This window comes from Cricetulus griseus, chromosome 5 (genome assembly GCF_003668045.3).
Source record: "Cricetulus griseus strain 17A/GY chromosome 5, alternate assembly CriGri-PICRH-1.0, whole genome shotgun sequence".
In the NCBI taxonomy this organism is placed as follows: Eukaryota; Metazoa; Chordata; class Mammalia; order Rodentia; family Cricetidae; genus Cricetulus; species Cricetulus griseus.
In genome coordinates, this window is record NC_048598.1 from 744,008 (window position 1) to 761,152 (window position 17,145).

General features: G+C 42.8%; 1 pseudogene; it reads left to right on the forward strand.

The window, feature by feature from the left end:
- Positions 1-5,209: 5,209 nt before the first annotated feature.
- LOC100763654 lies at positions 5,210-6,836 on the forward strand (annotated as a pseudogene).
- The last annotated feature ends 10,309 nt before the right edge of the window (positions 6,837-17,145 follow it).

A 17,145-nucleotide genomic window follows, 5' to 3' on the forward strand; every position in this document is an offset into this window, starting at 1 on the left:
TCACAGTCACAGAATTTTAAAGCCAGAAGGGCTATCCAGGACAGGAGGGCATTAATTAAATGAACAACTATTCAGAGTTCTTCTTGAGCTTTGTCATATTTGGTCCTAACAGCCTTGTCAAGACAGAGTTTTGCCCAATTTACAGAAGTAGAAACTGAGGCTCAGGGTTATTCCCAGATAGCTTCCTTCATGGCACACAGTAAAAATGTGGCAGAAAACTCAAATGCGGATTGGCAGGACTCTGAACCACAGTGCCTGCCATTGTGTGGTTTTGCTATCCATATTGTCATTTTAGAGGTGACTAGCACAACTGGGGGTTAGGAGATGCTGTTCACTCATAGACCAGGATGGGAACCCAGGCTTCCTCACTGCTGTCCCTGAGCATTTGCCTCTCTAGCACTGGCATAAATGGGTCTGTCTCCCTAATCTACTGACTTCAGTCTTTCAAAGATGTTTTGCTTTCATTCCTGATGGATTTTTGACCGAAGCTCCTAACATTTTTTTGTTCTATGACTCTCTTCTTATATAAAAAGGTTAGAATGGTTGATTTCTTTAGTTCCTTCTAGCTCAAAAATTCCATTTCTTGTATGACCCTCCATTCCCCATCATAGTTAATGATCTGTGAAGAAATGCTTAAATGCTCAGGTTTACTACCTCAGTCTGCAAGGGAAAGAGAGGAGCCAGCTATTATTTCTCTTCTTCAGAAAGGAGATAGGAGACCCATATTGCTTAAGCACCACACTCAAGGACATAGATGATCAGTACCTGCTTTGGGCCTGGGGTGTATTAGGGAAGGTGCTTCACTCATCTTTTAACCTCAGCCCTAACTAAGCAAGGGTCTGGGGCAGAGTATGTGTTCCCCCCCTAGAATTCACATGTTCTAATGAGGTACGAGTGGAGGTGAATCCAGGCTTCTCAGCTCCTAGGGTAAGCATCTGTTAGCTGTGTTCTTTCTCCCTAAACTGTTTGCAATGGGGGCATGGCAGGACTAGGTTGCTAAGTGCTTTGTACACTATATTATACTTTATGGAAGTAGCAGGACCACAAGTATGCATCTAGAAAAGAGAACTTTGTGGCTCACAGCAGCTGGAGCGGTGGCTCAGAATGCAAACCTGTGAGGACAAATGAGAGAATTTGCAAGTGCCACTCCGGTTCCCTCCAGTTCATTCTGTTTAAGTCAGTGTTAGTGTGTTATTAATAGGATGGGAGAGGGGATGCCCTGAGAAGAGATATTTGTGGAATGTGTCCTCAGATTAAAAGAGCTTTGAAATGGAAAGCATTGCCCTCTGATTACATGAGGCCTGCACTTTACATTCTGGACTTTTAACTGAAAAGGTAAAAAAAAAAGGAGGAAAACCACTGTGTGTTTGGAAGCTTGTGTCATTTCTCCCTCTTTTGCAGCCCTCCACTCAGCTGTCCCTGAAGGCACGTGTTGATAAATGGTTTGTACTACACAGAAGAGCCTGTGGGCACTCACAGGCTGGTGCTGTTCCTGTCAGGCCTACTCACAGGGAAAGCAGCACTGAACATTGGAGCTCACTCTCCTTTTCTCCCTAAACAAATGTTGTTTCTACTGAAGTGGTGGCAGGGTCAGTTAGAGAGAGAAAGAGAACAGCCATTCTTCTTCTCATGTCGAAGTGAGATCGGGAAGTACAAATAGGCTGCCCACCAGGCAGTGGTCCTTAAAGCCCCTTACAAAGTGACTTCTGCCTTGGTTTCCACATATGTCAAGATGAAAGTAAACCTCTTCTAGACTTTTTGTGTCCTGTGGTTGGGTGGTGTTTACAAATTAATCTGCTGGCAAGAAGTATGTGTAAGGGAAAGAAGGGAGCTCTGTGTGAGGGCAGTTTTATTCCTTAGCCCCTTTGCTATGAGAGACAACCGATACATTGGGCAAATGAAGGAGATGGCAACTTGTAACTGTAACTACAACTGTTGGGTTATCCTAATACCATCTAGTGATTTCAGCTGGCCTTGGCTGGCCATAGAAATAAAGAAATATGAAAATCAGTAAATTGATAATTTTTCCATACTTCTAAACACCTCTAGGGTAGAGCTAACAGTCAACCTCAAAGTAGAAAAACAGTGGAATGTGATTTTAAAAAAATCCATTTAGGATCACTTTGACCATGCACAGGTTTTTAGAAATTAAGCAAAACCCCAGTGTTGTTATGTGAGGTTACTTGCTGGGGGAAAATATATGGACTAGAAATCTTGATACTTAGATCCTGCTTTCAATTTTGAAGCTAACCAATTAGCTTATCTAAGTTCAATATGTGGCAGAGTAGGGAATTCTAGTAAATGCATTGGCCAGTGAGAAGCCTTGCCAACTCTCTGTATGAGATAGGAAACACATCCCATGGATGTGGAGAGTTTTATACAGCAACAATCTATGAGGCTGTGAAGTTCTCTAGACACACCTCACAGGTGTGAGATTCCAATTTACATGATAATAGATCAGGAAGGAAGAAAACATAGAACAAGGTTTTAATTCTGTGTAAACTGTAGTTTTGATGAGGGACTAATACTAATGAATGAAAAAAATAATTCATGGCACACCCCCAACACTGGTTGTTTTTCCTTTTCCCTCCTGGGCTGCCTCTGTTAAGCCTTATGTGGAATTTCCTACAGGGCCAGGCTGGCTGCAGCACTGATGTGGTATCTGTCCTTGGGCAAGGACAAAGGAGACAAGTTGAAATCTTACCTCAGGAGATATAAAGGAGAAAAGTTACTCAGACTTCTGAATCTGAAATAGGAAAAATCATATCTGTACTAGAGGAAGGAGAAAAATCTTAAGATATGTATGGACCAATTTGCCCAAGTATCCCCTGTCTGGCAGACTCATCTACCCTTTAGGACATTAGGGTCTCTCCATGTTACTGCTGCCTTATTCTCTGGCATGTGGCATCTCACTCCTCCTTTGTCTTATATTTTTGGCATTCTTTATTTCACTCTGGGCTTCCCTAAACTCAGCCTATGATGCCAGGTGACTCTCTCCCTTTAAGCATAATTAAGCCTTCACATTCACTTGAAACTTGAGCCCCTTTAGAGCTGGCCAGTTCTGGCAATTAAAATGTCCTCTTTGTCTTTAATCACTTCATTTAACATTTACAGCAAGCGAGATGCCCTCTGCACAGATCTGGAGCCCCATATGATTGACAAGAGGCACCTTCTGCTCATAGCTCACACAGATTCCCATTTAGGGGCTGAGCACCTATAAACTCCTGCCATCCTTTGCCCACTGAGCTTTTCTCACTTGCTTGGGGAATGCGATTTTAATTTTCCATGCTTTCCTGGGCACCTAGTGGAGTCAATTCCTGCCCTTCTTTCACAGACACAGTGGACCCTGCAACCCTCAGCCTTAAATAGATTGTGAATACCTTGCTGATCCAGGTGTGGGGGCATGAGGAGGAGGAACTCTGAATGGGAGCAACAAAGCTAGAGGCTGATTGCCAGACCCACATAACTTAATGGCGACTTGAACTAGGTTGTATGTGTGTGTGTGTGTGTGTTTCAGATGTGTGCAGTTGCATATATATATGTGTGTGTGTGTGTGTGTGTGTGTGTGTGTGTGTGTGTGTGTGTGTGCGTGTTCTTGGATATGTGTGAACAGTATGTGGAGATCAGAAGGCAACATTAGCTGCCTGAAGTCAATGATGTCTTCAGCATCCTATGGAGAGCAGGAGGTACACTTTCATGTTCATAATTTAATTTGAAGTCTCCATCAAGTGATACAATGGCTAGCTTTAGTAGTCAACTGGACACAACATAGAATTGGCTGGAAAGAGTCTTGGTAAAGGATTGTTAACATTGGGTCAGCCTGCAGCCCATGGGCTTGTCTGTGGGAGATTGTCTTGACTTCCTTAACTGGTGTGGGAAGACCCACCCTAAATGTGTGTGGCATGTTCTGTTAGTGTCCACACAAAAGGACATGAAAGGAGGAAAGCTTTTCCACTTTTTTCTTAACTTGTTTGACCTTTACTTTTACTGATCAGTTCATCTACACTGTTATTGCCACTGCTGATTCCTTTGCTGATGCAAGAACCAGCTTTGTTGGGATTTCAATGTGAACTGAAGACCAGCAGCTCTCTTTCTGGGCTTCAGTACCAGACTGTAACTGCTGAGGTACCCATCCTTGTGGACTGAACTAAGTTCTCAGCCTCTCTAGTATCAAACAGCCATACCTGGACTGCTCCAACTATATAGTGTAAACCAATTCAATGAATCCTTTTTATGTGTGTATGTGTGCTATAGCTAACATTCTTGAGTACTCTGAACAATACTGTTGAGTAGGACATGGGTATAACTTTTAAAACAATTCAGAACTCATAGGAAATATATTGAATCATATTGATGATACTAAGATAAATCAACACTGGAAATAGAAGAAAACAGAGTCAAATATTGTCCTATTTTGTTACTGACAAAAACAATTTTATGTATTTACAGAGCACAATGCAATATTTTAATGCATGTGTGAATAGTGGTGTTATCAATACAGCCTAGCATAGTCTTTGACTCAAATATTTATCCTTTCTTTGTGGTGAGAATGTTTATTGAGTGTTTACTATGTTCCAAGGGTATGCGGTGGTCCTTGGATAATGAAGGAAGAAAGACAGTTGTAGTGCTGTTATCTGGAGTACTTGGATTAAAAAGAAAAAGGAGAGAGAGAAATAACCAGGAAAGCTTGAGAAAATGAGTCTTTCAGATACTCCATGTTTACCTCAGAGCTTATTGAGACATCTGTTTTGTTCTCTTTTCTGCCAACCAGGTTTTTCTGTCTATGCATTTTCTACATGGTCTCAAAAGTCTACCATGAATCTCCGGCTACAAACCCTGGGATCCAGCACCCATTCTCAGGACTGGCAAAGGTTTCTGTGGATCTTAATTTAAATCCTGTGTAGAGAGTCAGACAGAGCAGCTTTTAGATACTAGAAGAAGGGTGCTCACAGATCACTGCTTCCATGGCTTCTGTGCCATTCATACATCCTTGATTGAAGCTGCTATATCCAGAAGAATTAGCGGTAAGGTCCCAGAATGTTCTGTTCTTTCTTTCTTTCTTTCTTTCTTTCTTTCTTTCTTTCTTTCTTTCTCTTCTTCTCCTCCTCCTCTCCTCCTCCTCCTCCTTCTCCTCCCCCTCCTCCTCCTCCTCTCCTCCCCCTCCTCCTCCTCCTTCCCTCCCCCTCCTCCTCCTTCTCCTCCTCCTTCTCCTCCCCCTCCTCCTCCTCCTCCTCCTTCTTCCATGCGTAGTTTCCAAATTTCTTGACAAAACAATAATCATCTATGTCCAAAGCTTCACAGAGAAGTGTACAGACCTAGAGTCAGACTAAGTTGGTTTGGATCTTGCTTCCACATCCCAGTTCATTCTGTTTTTATGGAAATTATTTATGCAATTCTATTCCTCAATATCTTGTCCATGACATGGGGGTAACAAGCAATCATGAGAGAGGCATATCACAATACCATGTAATATTCAGAATGGATCATAAGGTGGGCATTGGCAAGGAAAGCTGTTCTATTCATATCATCACACACAGGCATACATTTTCCCCAGTCAGTTTTCATTAGCTGAGAAGATGATGTCCTCGTCTGCTGTTGCGTCCAGAGTTAATATTAAAAAGGCCACTTTAGAGAGCGGAGAGAGTGAGGAGGCTGTGTCTGGATCCTGCTCTCACAGCCATTGCAGTACATTGAGCTCCATAGAGACAGCGTCGGGGCAAGCGCGAGCCGGACGGGCACTGGGCGACTCTGTGCCTCGCGGACGAAAATCAACTAAACATGGGCAAAGGAGATCCTAAGAAGCCGAGAGGCAAAATGTCCTCATCTGAATTCTTTGTGCAAACTTGCCGAGAGGAACACAAGAAGAAGCATCCGGATGCTTCTGTCAACTTCTCAGAGTTTTCGAAGAAGTGCTTAGAAAGGTGGAAGACCATGTCTGCTAAAGAAAAGGTGAAATTTGAGGACATGGCAAAGGCTGACAAGGCTCGTTATGAAAGAGAAATGAAAACCTACATCCCCCCAAAGGGGAGACCAAAAAGAAGTTCAAGGACCCCAATGCACCCAAGAGGCCTCCTTCGGCCTTCTGGTTCTGTTCTGAGTATCGCCCAAAAATCAAAGGAGAACACCCAGGCTTGTCCGTTGGTGATGCTGCAAAGAAACTAGGAGAGCTGCGGAACAGCACTGCTGCAGAGGACAAGCAGCCCTACGGAAAGAAGGCTGCCGAGCTGGAGGAGAAGCACGCAAAGGATATTGCTGCTTACAGAGCTAAAGGAAAACCCGATGCAGCGAAAAAGGGGGTGGTTAAGGCAGAAAAGAGCAAGGAAAAGAAGGAAGAGGAAGATGAGGATGAGGATGAAGAGGATGAGGAAGAGGAGGAAGACGATGATGATGAAGAAGATGATGATGAATAAGTTGGTTCTAGCGCAGTTTTTTTTTTTTTTTTGTCTATAAAGCATTTAACCCCTGTACACAACTCACTCCTTTTAAAGAAAAAAATTGAAATTAAGGCTGTGTAAGATTTGTTTTTAAACTGTACAGTGTCTTTTTTTGTATAGTTAACACACTACCAAATGTGTCTTTAGATAGCCATGTCCTGGTGGTATTTTCAATAGCCACTAACCTTGCTGGTACAGTCTAGGGGTTGTAAATTGGCATGGAAATTTAAAGCAGGTTCTTGTTGGTGAACAGCACAAATTAGTTATATATGGGCACGGTAGGTTTTTTTTCTTTTTTGTTTTTGTTTTGGTTTTTTTTCCATCTTCAGTTGTCTTTGATGCAGTTTATATGAAGATAATTGTTCTGTTAACTGAATACCACTCTGTAATTGCAAAAAAAAATTGCAGCTGTTTTGTTGACATTCTGAATGCTTCTAAGTAAATACATTTTTTTTAATTAAAAAAGGCCACTTTATATGATCATTATCAACAACTAGGTAATAACCGCTAGTTTCTCCCCTGGCTGCATATCAATAGATTTAAATGGTTCATTTGATCAATATATAATAATAGCAGACAAAACTGAAAAAATCATGACAACAAATGAAAAGTGAAGAAATGAAATCTCAATATTTACTTCCTACTCATAAAAGGAAGTAAAATATTATTGGACGTTCCATCTATCTCATAGCACAGCTTCTCAGACCTGCCATGTGGTTATCCTTTCTGTAAGCATAACTTCTCCTTGGTGGTTTAATGCTGGAAGAAGCCAGAATCATCCAGGTCTCTTTATCAAGCATAGCATGTTTCTCCAAAAGCTAGTGCTTTTAAAGCCCAAGCTTGCGCCTCATGTGCAGCCAAGTACATAAGAAAAAACAACAACAAAACCAACTAACAATTTGCCCACAACCACGAAAGCTGAAGTGTCTCTCAGTGGTCAAAGGCTAGGTGGCTGTGAGAGTACAGAGCCTGTCCCCATTGCACATGAGCACCAGATACCCCTGTGCTATGTTTATTCCCCAGCTCTATTATGTCTGGCTCCTCAATCAATGCCTTAATTGTTGGGGTTTTGGCTTGTGATTGCTCTCACTCCATAAGTTTCTACGGAGTTTGGAATCAGTGGAGAAGCCAACTGAAGAATAAAACAAAGGTAAAAGTGTCAGTTCTTACTGGTAATATTGAAGTTTAGAGTGTGTGGTTTGTATTTATGGTCAGACTTGCCTAAAATACTGTCTTGCCTGTTAATCTCTGAACACAGAGGCGTGAACTGCTGGATCCCTTACTATGAGACCACCTGACACCCAGTCTCCTTTGCAGGTGGAACCGAAAGCCACCAATCTGTGGACAGTTCTAATTACCCAGGGAAAAAAAATCCAGGCACGAAGGTTAACTTTAATTGCCAAGTTGACACAACCAGGAATCAACTGGGAAGAAAGCTTCACTGAGGGACTGTTTGCATTTGATTGGTCTGTGGGCATGCATGTGGAGGGTTGTATTAATTAAATTAGTATGAGAAGACCCAGTCCACCAAGGGTGGCATCATTCCCTAGGCAGGGTTCCTGAGACATGGAGCAGAGCACAGGCAGGCAAGCAAGCAAGCATAAAGGCATTCATTGCCTATCTTCTGCTCTTGGATGTCATGTGACTAGCTGCCTGCAGTTCCTGCCTTCACTTCATCATGATGACAGACTGTAACCTGGAATGGTAAAACAGACAAATCCTTTCTCTTCTAAGTTGCTTTTTGTCGGGGTATTTTACCAAAGGAGCAGAAATGAAACTATAACTGTAGGCTAGCAATCACCATGAGACCAGCCATTCACTTTGAAAACACACCAGTAACTTATATGGAAGGAAGAACAAAAGCAGATCAGAATAAGTGAAACTCATTATTTTGTAATCAAGATAGAAGCTTGAGGATACTGTCTTAGTTAAGTTTCCTATTGCTGTGAAGAGACATCATGACCATGGCAACTCATAAAGGAAAACATTTAATTGGGGCTGGCCTATAGTTTCAGAGGTTCAGTTCATTATCATCATGGCAGGACATGGTGGCATATAGATAGACATGGTACCTGAGAAGAAGCTTAGTTTTTCATCTTGATCCTGAAGACAACAGGAAGTGAACTATGTTACTGGACACAGCTTGAGTACAGAAGACCTCAAAGCCCATCCCCACAGTGACATAATTCCTCCAGCAAGGCCATACCTACACCAACAAAGCCATGCCTCCTAATGGTTCCCCCCACTCCATGGGGGCCATTTTCTTTCAGACTACCACATTTCTCTCCCTGGTCCCCATAGGCTTGTAGCAATATCATAATACAGAAATGCTTTCAGTCCAACTTCAGAAGTCCCCATAGTCTGTAACAGCCTCAAACTTATTTGAGAGTCTAAAGATCAAAGTCTCTTCTGAGATTCATGCAGTCTCTTAACTGTAATCCCTATAAAATCAAAATCAAAAAGCAGATCATGTACTTCCAACATATAATGGCATAGGATATACATTACTGTTACAAAATGTAAGAGAGGGAGCATAGTGAGAAAATACTGGACAGAACAAGACTGAAAACCAGCTGGGCAAACACAAAACTCTGCATTCCCATGTCTGATGTCAAAGCGCTCTTCAGATTTCCACTTCCTTTCAGCTTTGTTGGCTGTAACACACTTTTTAATCTTGGGCTGGTTCCACTCCCTGTTAGTAGTTTTCCTTGACAGGTATCCCATGGCTCTGGCATCTCTAGTATCTTGGGGTCTCCAAGGCAATTCAGACTTAACCTTCGTAGCTTCATGAAGTGGCCTCCATAGACCTCCATTCAGGGACATCCTTGACACATGCCTGGTCTCAGGATCTTTTCTTAGCTGAGGAGGGAGATTCCATAACCTCTTTCTTCTTGCCTTGACTCTAAAGCCAGAACCATGTGATCAAAGCTACCAAGTTCTGCTATTCTCAAAGGCTGAAACATGGCCTCCTTGTTCAGTTGCAACTCACCAGCATTTATTGATGGTTTCCTTCACTGCTTAAGCTTGACTGTTCTGTAACTGTATGTGTAGACCAGGCTGACCTCAAACCCAGAGATCTGCCAGCCTCTGCCTCTGGAGTGCTGGCTTAAAGGTGTGTGTCACCACATCTAGATCTAAGCTTTTCTTTAATTCCTTTTTACAAGTTGGAAACTTAGCTGGGTGGGATCTTGCCCTAAAGTCACCACTCCTTTATTTGATTTTTTTAGTCTTTTTATCTCCTTGAACACAGGACTTAACTCCATTCCACTTCTTGGTGCTCCTTTTCTCCTCAAATTGTACATTTTGTGGTTTCCCTTGCTCAGCTTGCTTCTTTTCATTATATATCTGCATTAAAGTTATCACTAATAACCACATGACAGAGTCTATACTAGGCTATTTTGAGATTTCCTCTGCCAACAGAATCAATCCAAATCTCTTTACTTTAGGCTTAGACAGACTCTTTGGACATGGGCAAAAAGCAGCCACGTTCTTCACTAAAATATCACAACAAGGATCTCAGGACAACATACTAAAATTCGTCTCTGTAACTTCTTGAGTCAGGTGTTTCCACAGTTCAAATATTCTATGTTCCTACCAGTACAGCCCACTAAGTGGTGCTTAAAGCATTGTATTTCTTTCCTAACCCAAAGTACCAAAGTCCAAATTCTTCTAAGCAAAAATATAGGTTAGGCCTATTACAGCCTGACCCCAGTCTCTGGTACCAACTTCTGTCTTAGTTAGGGTTTCTATTGCTGTGAAGAGACACCATGACCATGGCAACTCATAAAGGAAAACATTTAATTGGGATGGTTTACAGTTTCAGAAGTTTAATTCACTATCATTATGGCAGGATATGGTGGCATGTAGGCAGATCTGGTGCTAGAGAAGGAGCTGAGAATTCTAAATTTTTGATCCATTAGGCAACAAGAAGTAGACTGTGTTAGTGGGCATAGCTTGAGAACAGGAGACCTCAAAGCCCACCCCAACAGTGATACATTTCCTCCAACAAGGCAACACCTACTCCACACCTCCTAATAGTGCTACTCATCATGGGATCCATTTTCTTTCAAACTGCCACAGACACTAAGAGATTAGTTTGTGGACTTGCTCTCAATAGGATACACAGTCTGTAAAAATATACTGGTTAAAGGTCTATGACTCTAAGACCTGCCTGGGATTCTCATCTTTGGTTTTGTATTAGCAGTGATGGTAAGTATTCCTGTTTAAGCAGATGCCTGGGACAGTGTCAGCCTGGATACTAGATAATGGGGAGCACTTGGCCTTCCTATGGGCCCTAAGCCATTGACAAAGAAATAGTGGAGTGCACTCTGTTAATTCCTCAACCTTCCATGAATTTAGTATCAGTAGGAAATAACCATAACTTCCCAGGTCTGATCCAATATCCAACAAACCCACAAGCTCCTATTGAGACTAACTGTGTGCCTTACTGCCTCCTGCACTGTAGTTAGTTGTTTTATTTTACTCTTTGCTCTTTGAGGGCCCACCGCCCAGCTCCCAAATAAATACACGGAGACTTATTCTTTCTTATAAAGTTCCTTAGCTTGGTTTATTTCTAGCCAGCTTTTCTTAAATTATCCTTTCTACCTTTTGCCTCTGGGCTTTTACCTTTCACTATTTCTGGATATCTTTTCTTTTCTTCTTCTTCCATGTCATGTGGCTGTGTAGCTGGCCCCCAGTATCCTTCACTCCTACTTTTCTAGCTCCTCAATCTTCTCTTCCCAGATTTCTCCTCCTATTTATTCTTTCTGCCTGCTAAACCCTGCCTATCCTTTTTCTTGCCTAGCTATTGACCATTCAGCTCTTTATTAGATCAATCAAGGTGTTTTAGACAGGCAGAGTAACAGAGTTAAACAAATGCAACTTAAAAGAGTGCAGCATATGTTTGCATCATTAAACAGTTATTTGACAGCATAATCAAATATAGCACATCTTTAAGTAATATTCTACAACACTCCACAGTCTTGAGAAGCACAGGTTTTATTAGGTCACTCCGGCCTAGACTCTTGCTCCCTAGCATTATGCCTGACGTTCCTCTGACCCAGAATCTTCTACTTCCATCATGTATCAAGGAGCCAAGACCTGAATGGCATGCAGTGATAATCCAGAGGGGAGGTGTGTAGTTTTGTTAGGGATATCAGGCAATGTTAAATGGCGAGATGACACAGATTTACAAAACAAAATTGAAAGAAGGAAATAAAAACTATGGGCTCTGTAGGATAATTGGGGAAGAGCAAAGAAAAGTTGTTGGGTAGACACAGAGACAGCTGACCTGAGATCATGGAACCTCACAGACTCTGGACCGACAGCTGGGAAGCCTGTATGGAACCAAACTAGGCCCTCTGTATGTGGGTGGCAGTTGTGTGGCTTGGTCTGTTTGTGGGAACCCTGGCAGTGGGATCCAGGATCTATCCCTGATGTATGAGCTGGCTTTTTGGAACCTATTGTCTTTGGTGGGATGCCTTACTCAGCCTTGATACAGTAGGGAGAGGGGCTTGGTCCTGCCTTAATTTGATGTGCCAGTCCCCCAGGAGAGGCCTTACCCTTTCTGGGCAGTGGACAGGAGATGGGGTGAGCTGTAGGAGGGGAGGGAAGGGGAACTCTGGTTGGTATGTAAAATAAATTTGAAAAATTAAATAAAAAAGACTGAGAAAACAGTCTGGGTAGAATGAGTGTGTGTGTGTGTGTGTGTGTGTGTGTGTGTGTGTGTGTGTGTGTGTGTGTGCACGGATTTGGTGAGAATTGAGAGAGGGGATGTATAAATATACCAGAAAAGAAAAAATCTATAGTTTTCAAATAGCTATAAAATAAGGACTGTTTCATATCTTTTCTATCTGACCTGTCTAGGGCATCTATGGGGTTGCTAATCTAATTTCCATGCCTAGAGAGAACATAAATTCCACAGAAGCTTTTTATTTATATACCAATTCCCAGACACAGAAAAGGCTGTATTAATTTGATTCATGTGCACATTTCATTATAGCATCTTTCCAACATACAAACATGTGCTCATGATCACACCTCCCCCGCACAAGGCCCAGCTCCTCATCTCTGTTTCTCTTTGGCGACTTTTAGGATGTAGGGAAAGCATCCCTTATTTGGGCCTTAGGACCCGAGTTTCTTTTTCTGTTCTGTATACTAACTTTCAACTCCCCTGTAGTGAAAAGCCCTTCTCTATGTCCGTATGTTGAAATAAGACACCTGACAGCTGACATCTAAGGGGTAATATGCCCATTTATGGTGGTTTGAATGAGATATCCCCTCCCTGTAGTCTTGGACAACTAAATGCTTGGTTCCCAGTTGGTTGCACTGTTTGGGGAGACTTAGGAGGTGTGACCTTGTTGGTGGAAGTGTGTCAAAGGAGGCAGGTTTTGAGACTTAAAAGTATTGTTGGGCCATTTCTAGTTTGCTTTCTCGGCTTTGTGTTTGTAGTTCAAGATGTGAACTTTCAGCTTCCTGCTCCTGCTGCCAAGTCTTTGCTCTGCCATTATGGAATCTAACCCTCTGGAACCACAAGCCCCAAACCTTCCCCTTTATAACTTACCTTTGTCTTGGCATTTATCATTGTGATAGGAAAGTACCTCATGTGTTCTCCCTCTGCTGGTACACCGCGATGTACCCCAGACTCATTTTCTGAGGTCACCTGTTATTGGTCCCACAGAGTCCTGCAACCCTAAGCTTTCTTCTCAATAGAAACACCATTAATGAGACTCTGGACTCTGGTGGTCCCACAAAAAAGACAGGCTTTGGAGAGGGAAGAGGCCAGGGTAGTGACACTAAGCTAGCTGGGGAAGTGAGGTCCTGGTTGCATTTTCCAGGTGTAGATTTTAGATTAGCTGTCAAAGAAGAGATGGAATGTTTGATGGGGCTTTGGTATGTGGGGTCAGTGAAGAAATAATCCTTGAAGGGGTCAGCAGTTGTCAGGACATTTTACTGGACAACTCCTAGCTCAGGTGCACTGAGTTTGGGTGTACAATGGAGGCTGATTTCTCCAGCTTTCCATAGCCGTTTGGATTTACTGAGTGCACCACCAATGTCAAGTAAGGGACATTGCTTTCAGCACAGAGAACTCACCCCTTGGGGCAGTCCCTTTGAAAGCCTGCTGACACTGGACAGCTCCACTGACTCCCACCCCTCACTTCTCCCCGCCCCCAGGACATTTTTCATTCCCCGCCTCCCCCTACCTCTTAAAGTTGAAGGATTTATCTGATGTAAGAGGGAAAGGAGCCACTAGAAAAACCACATGGTGTTTCTTCATCAACATCTGTGCAAGCAAAAAAAAGTGAGCGCCTGAGTTGATGATGTGGAACACGGTTGGAGCCTGTGGGGGGAGGGAGTGGTGGGTACCATTTTAGGAGACGATGATGTTAAACCAACCACGTAATCTCCAAAGTGCCACCTCTCAAAATCAGCTCTGACCAAGAATATTTTAATGATGAAATGACCATCTTGGAGATTATTTTGCAAGTAATTGAAGAGAATTCCCTGATGAATGATGTTTGGCATCCAGTTCTTGAAAATGCTTCCTCCTCTTTGTTCCTAATGGACAGAAGCACAAACACTCTCTAATCACATGAAACACAACTCTCCTTCCTAGCCTGCAATTTTGGCATGGCCCTGGAGAGAGGCTGGTTAAAGACTCTGTCAATTTGTCCATTAAAAGAGGTGGAGTTTGGTGGGGGTGGCCGGTGTTTGCTTTCTTTCATTTTTCTTTCTTTACTCTGTAAGAGGATAGATCACAACCATTTTCAGTGAGGCTGAAATTTGTACATGGATTGTCAGTGGGGAAGTAAATTATTGCCAACCAACTTTACAATACTTAAAGATGAAAGAAATGCTGCTTTGATTTGGAGGGGGACCAAATTGTCCCTGTCACTCTGACTACATTCAGTGTTCATGCTGGTCCATAGTCTGGGTTCATGCTTGTTGCCTGGAAGGACAGAGGGCACCCGGTCTCCTGCTTGGAGCTATCAGGAAAACAGTCCCCTAGGTTTGTGCTTACTAAGGAACTAATTTATCCCCCCCTTTTCTTCACTGCACTCTAGTTTCTTTCATTTGTTAACAGCATCCTCAACATGGGGACCATGCCAGGTTTTCAGCCCAAACATCCCCCAATTAAAGAAAAAAAGTCAATCTATATGCCAAGGATTATTATTCAAAGCATCTCTCCGTCTGTCTTTTCTATTGGAATTGCTTCTGTTCCAGATCCAAAGGGAACATGTGATTTTTAAGAAAAGAAAGGGTGGGGCAGAGTGGTGTCACTGTGGTCACCCAAGCGTATGTGGAATCCAGTCATGGAGGTGAAACTCTGGGGAGATTAAAATGAGAGCAAGAACACCTTATGAAGATAAAACAGAGCCAGTGTGCATCTCTCTTTTGTGAGACATGAATGGCTTTCTTCTTAAAAACTTCAAGCCACCCTTTTTAAATGAGTGATATATACAGCCCTGGCCCTGGTAGGCATTCAGGACCAACTAAGGTATGGCCTTGACAAGCTCTTCCATCCTGCTTGTCCTGTGCACACACCCCTTGACTCACACACACACTCTCCCTCCCTCCCTCCCTCCCTCCCTCCTCCCCCTCCCTCCCTCCCTCCTTCCTTCTCCCTTCTCTCCCTGGGCCAACTTTCTTTACCCTGTGTCTTATGCATACTGCATGCCTTGATGCTTTTTTCTCTTCCGTAACCAGTCAAGTTCTGTTAAATTTTTAAATAGCTTTCATCACTAACCATCCCAGTATTTGTCAAATACCATTCCCCTCTCCCTGAGTATTCTTTCCTAATCCAACCAGCTCTATCCCCATCTCCTTCCTCTGAAAAACCTTAGCACAGTATCCCTCCTCCACTAACAGTTTGTGTATTTGCATATTTTCCTTATATCCTTCTAGGATTATGACTAACATTTGCATAATCAGTAGTACTTAATTCTCAAGACATTTTCTGCTGTGTTATTGTAGCAGGACAATTCATTTTTTTTCTCATTCAGGGTCAGGGGAAGGTGTTGGTTTTCTTTAATTTTAATGATATCTCCATTGAAATGGAGGATTAATATAATCAAAGAGCCCCAAAAGAAGTATAGAATGTGCCAGTCTGCCCCCCGCCCCCCGCCCCGCCCCCGGCCCACTGTATCCAAATATCTGAGATATACAACTTCTAGAGAAGAAAGGTCTATTTTGGCTCATGGTTTCAGAGATTTCAATCCACAGTCTCTTGGCCTTCTCATTTAGGGCCTGCCTTTTGTGAGAGAATAGTTTAGCAGAGAAACCATGAGGGAGCCTGGGGAAGTAGAGCTGCTCACTCCACAGGGGCTGGAGGAAGGGAGTAAGAAAGACTCGTGTGTGTGTGTGTGTGTGTGTGTGTGTGTGTGTGTGTGTGTGTGTGTGTGTGTGGAGAGAGAGAGAGAGAGAGAGAGAGAGAGAGAGAGAGAGAGAGAATTATTCATCTACTCACTCACCACACAGTGGCGAAAAGAGAGAAGAGAGCCAGGCCTCCTACCCCCAGGGCAAATGTGCAATGACTTAACTCCCTCCCTCTAAATCTTTTGTTTCACATCCTAATAATTCTGGCATCTTTTAATAGAATCACAGGCAGGCAGATGACCAAGCCTCTGACACATGGTCTTTCAGGGCATTTGATCTAACCTGGAGCAAAGCCCCAGCTGCCTCCTATTTGAGGCAGTTTTGGGTCTACATATTTCTGGGCCAGAAAATCTATCCCTCAGACTTTGCTGAAGGTTTAGAATTTCCTGGCCCAAAACGCAGGTTCTTGGTTTCCCTTTGGGATTTGCAGCTCCTGTAAGAATGCAACTGGAAGGGAGATAAGAAGTGATTTAAATTCATACTAGGCAGCAAATGGCCCATATAAATTATTTGTTAAGAACACATTGTAATGGAGACAGTGGCCTTTGGATGCTTAAAAATGAGTGAAACAGAGGTGTCAGAGACAGAGAGAGGGGAGAGAGAGAAAGAGAGAGGGGGAGGTGGAGAGCAGAATCTGGGAGTCACTGATATAAACTAGATTTCTCATCATTTAGCATCTAGGTTAATTTTTCAACAGACAGAATTTCAGATGATCCTGACCATTTATTAAGACCATGTAAATCCTGGGTGACCAGGCAGAGCTAGACTGGATGCTGCAGGAGGCTGTGGAATGCTTCAGAGAAGAGACCTCTGATAACCCATCTTCTGCTTCACTAATTTACTGGAAGTCTCCAGTCTATATGGAAATGGAAATGCCTCCATTGTTTATACTTTAGGTTTTTTCTTTTAAGCAACAGTTGTCTAGAAAAGGGTGAGAGAAAAGAGACTTTCAGGCCACTCAGTGACCCAGAGCAGAGAAGCAGTTAAGCCTCATTGTACAGTGGGCTGATAGAAGCCCTTCCTTCCCCACCCCTCTAAAGGCTCTTAGGCACTTAGATAGCTCCACTGTTTCTGTATCTTGGAGATAATACTTCCTTCCTTCTGTCAAGGATTCAATTTCAAATTGAACTCCCTCCCACTTTCTCTTGTTCTAACCCATAGGAGATGGTGAACAGCTGGTCACCATCTTCCTTATGATAACCCTTCATATGGTGCAATTTTATTTCCTTAAATTAATGACAGTGTGTTGGGTGCCTTCCATTGCTGACACATTTTAATAGATGCTTTTAACATACGGTGGGCTGAAGGAGAGAAAACAATGCCGCTGTCATGTTTG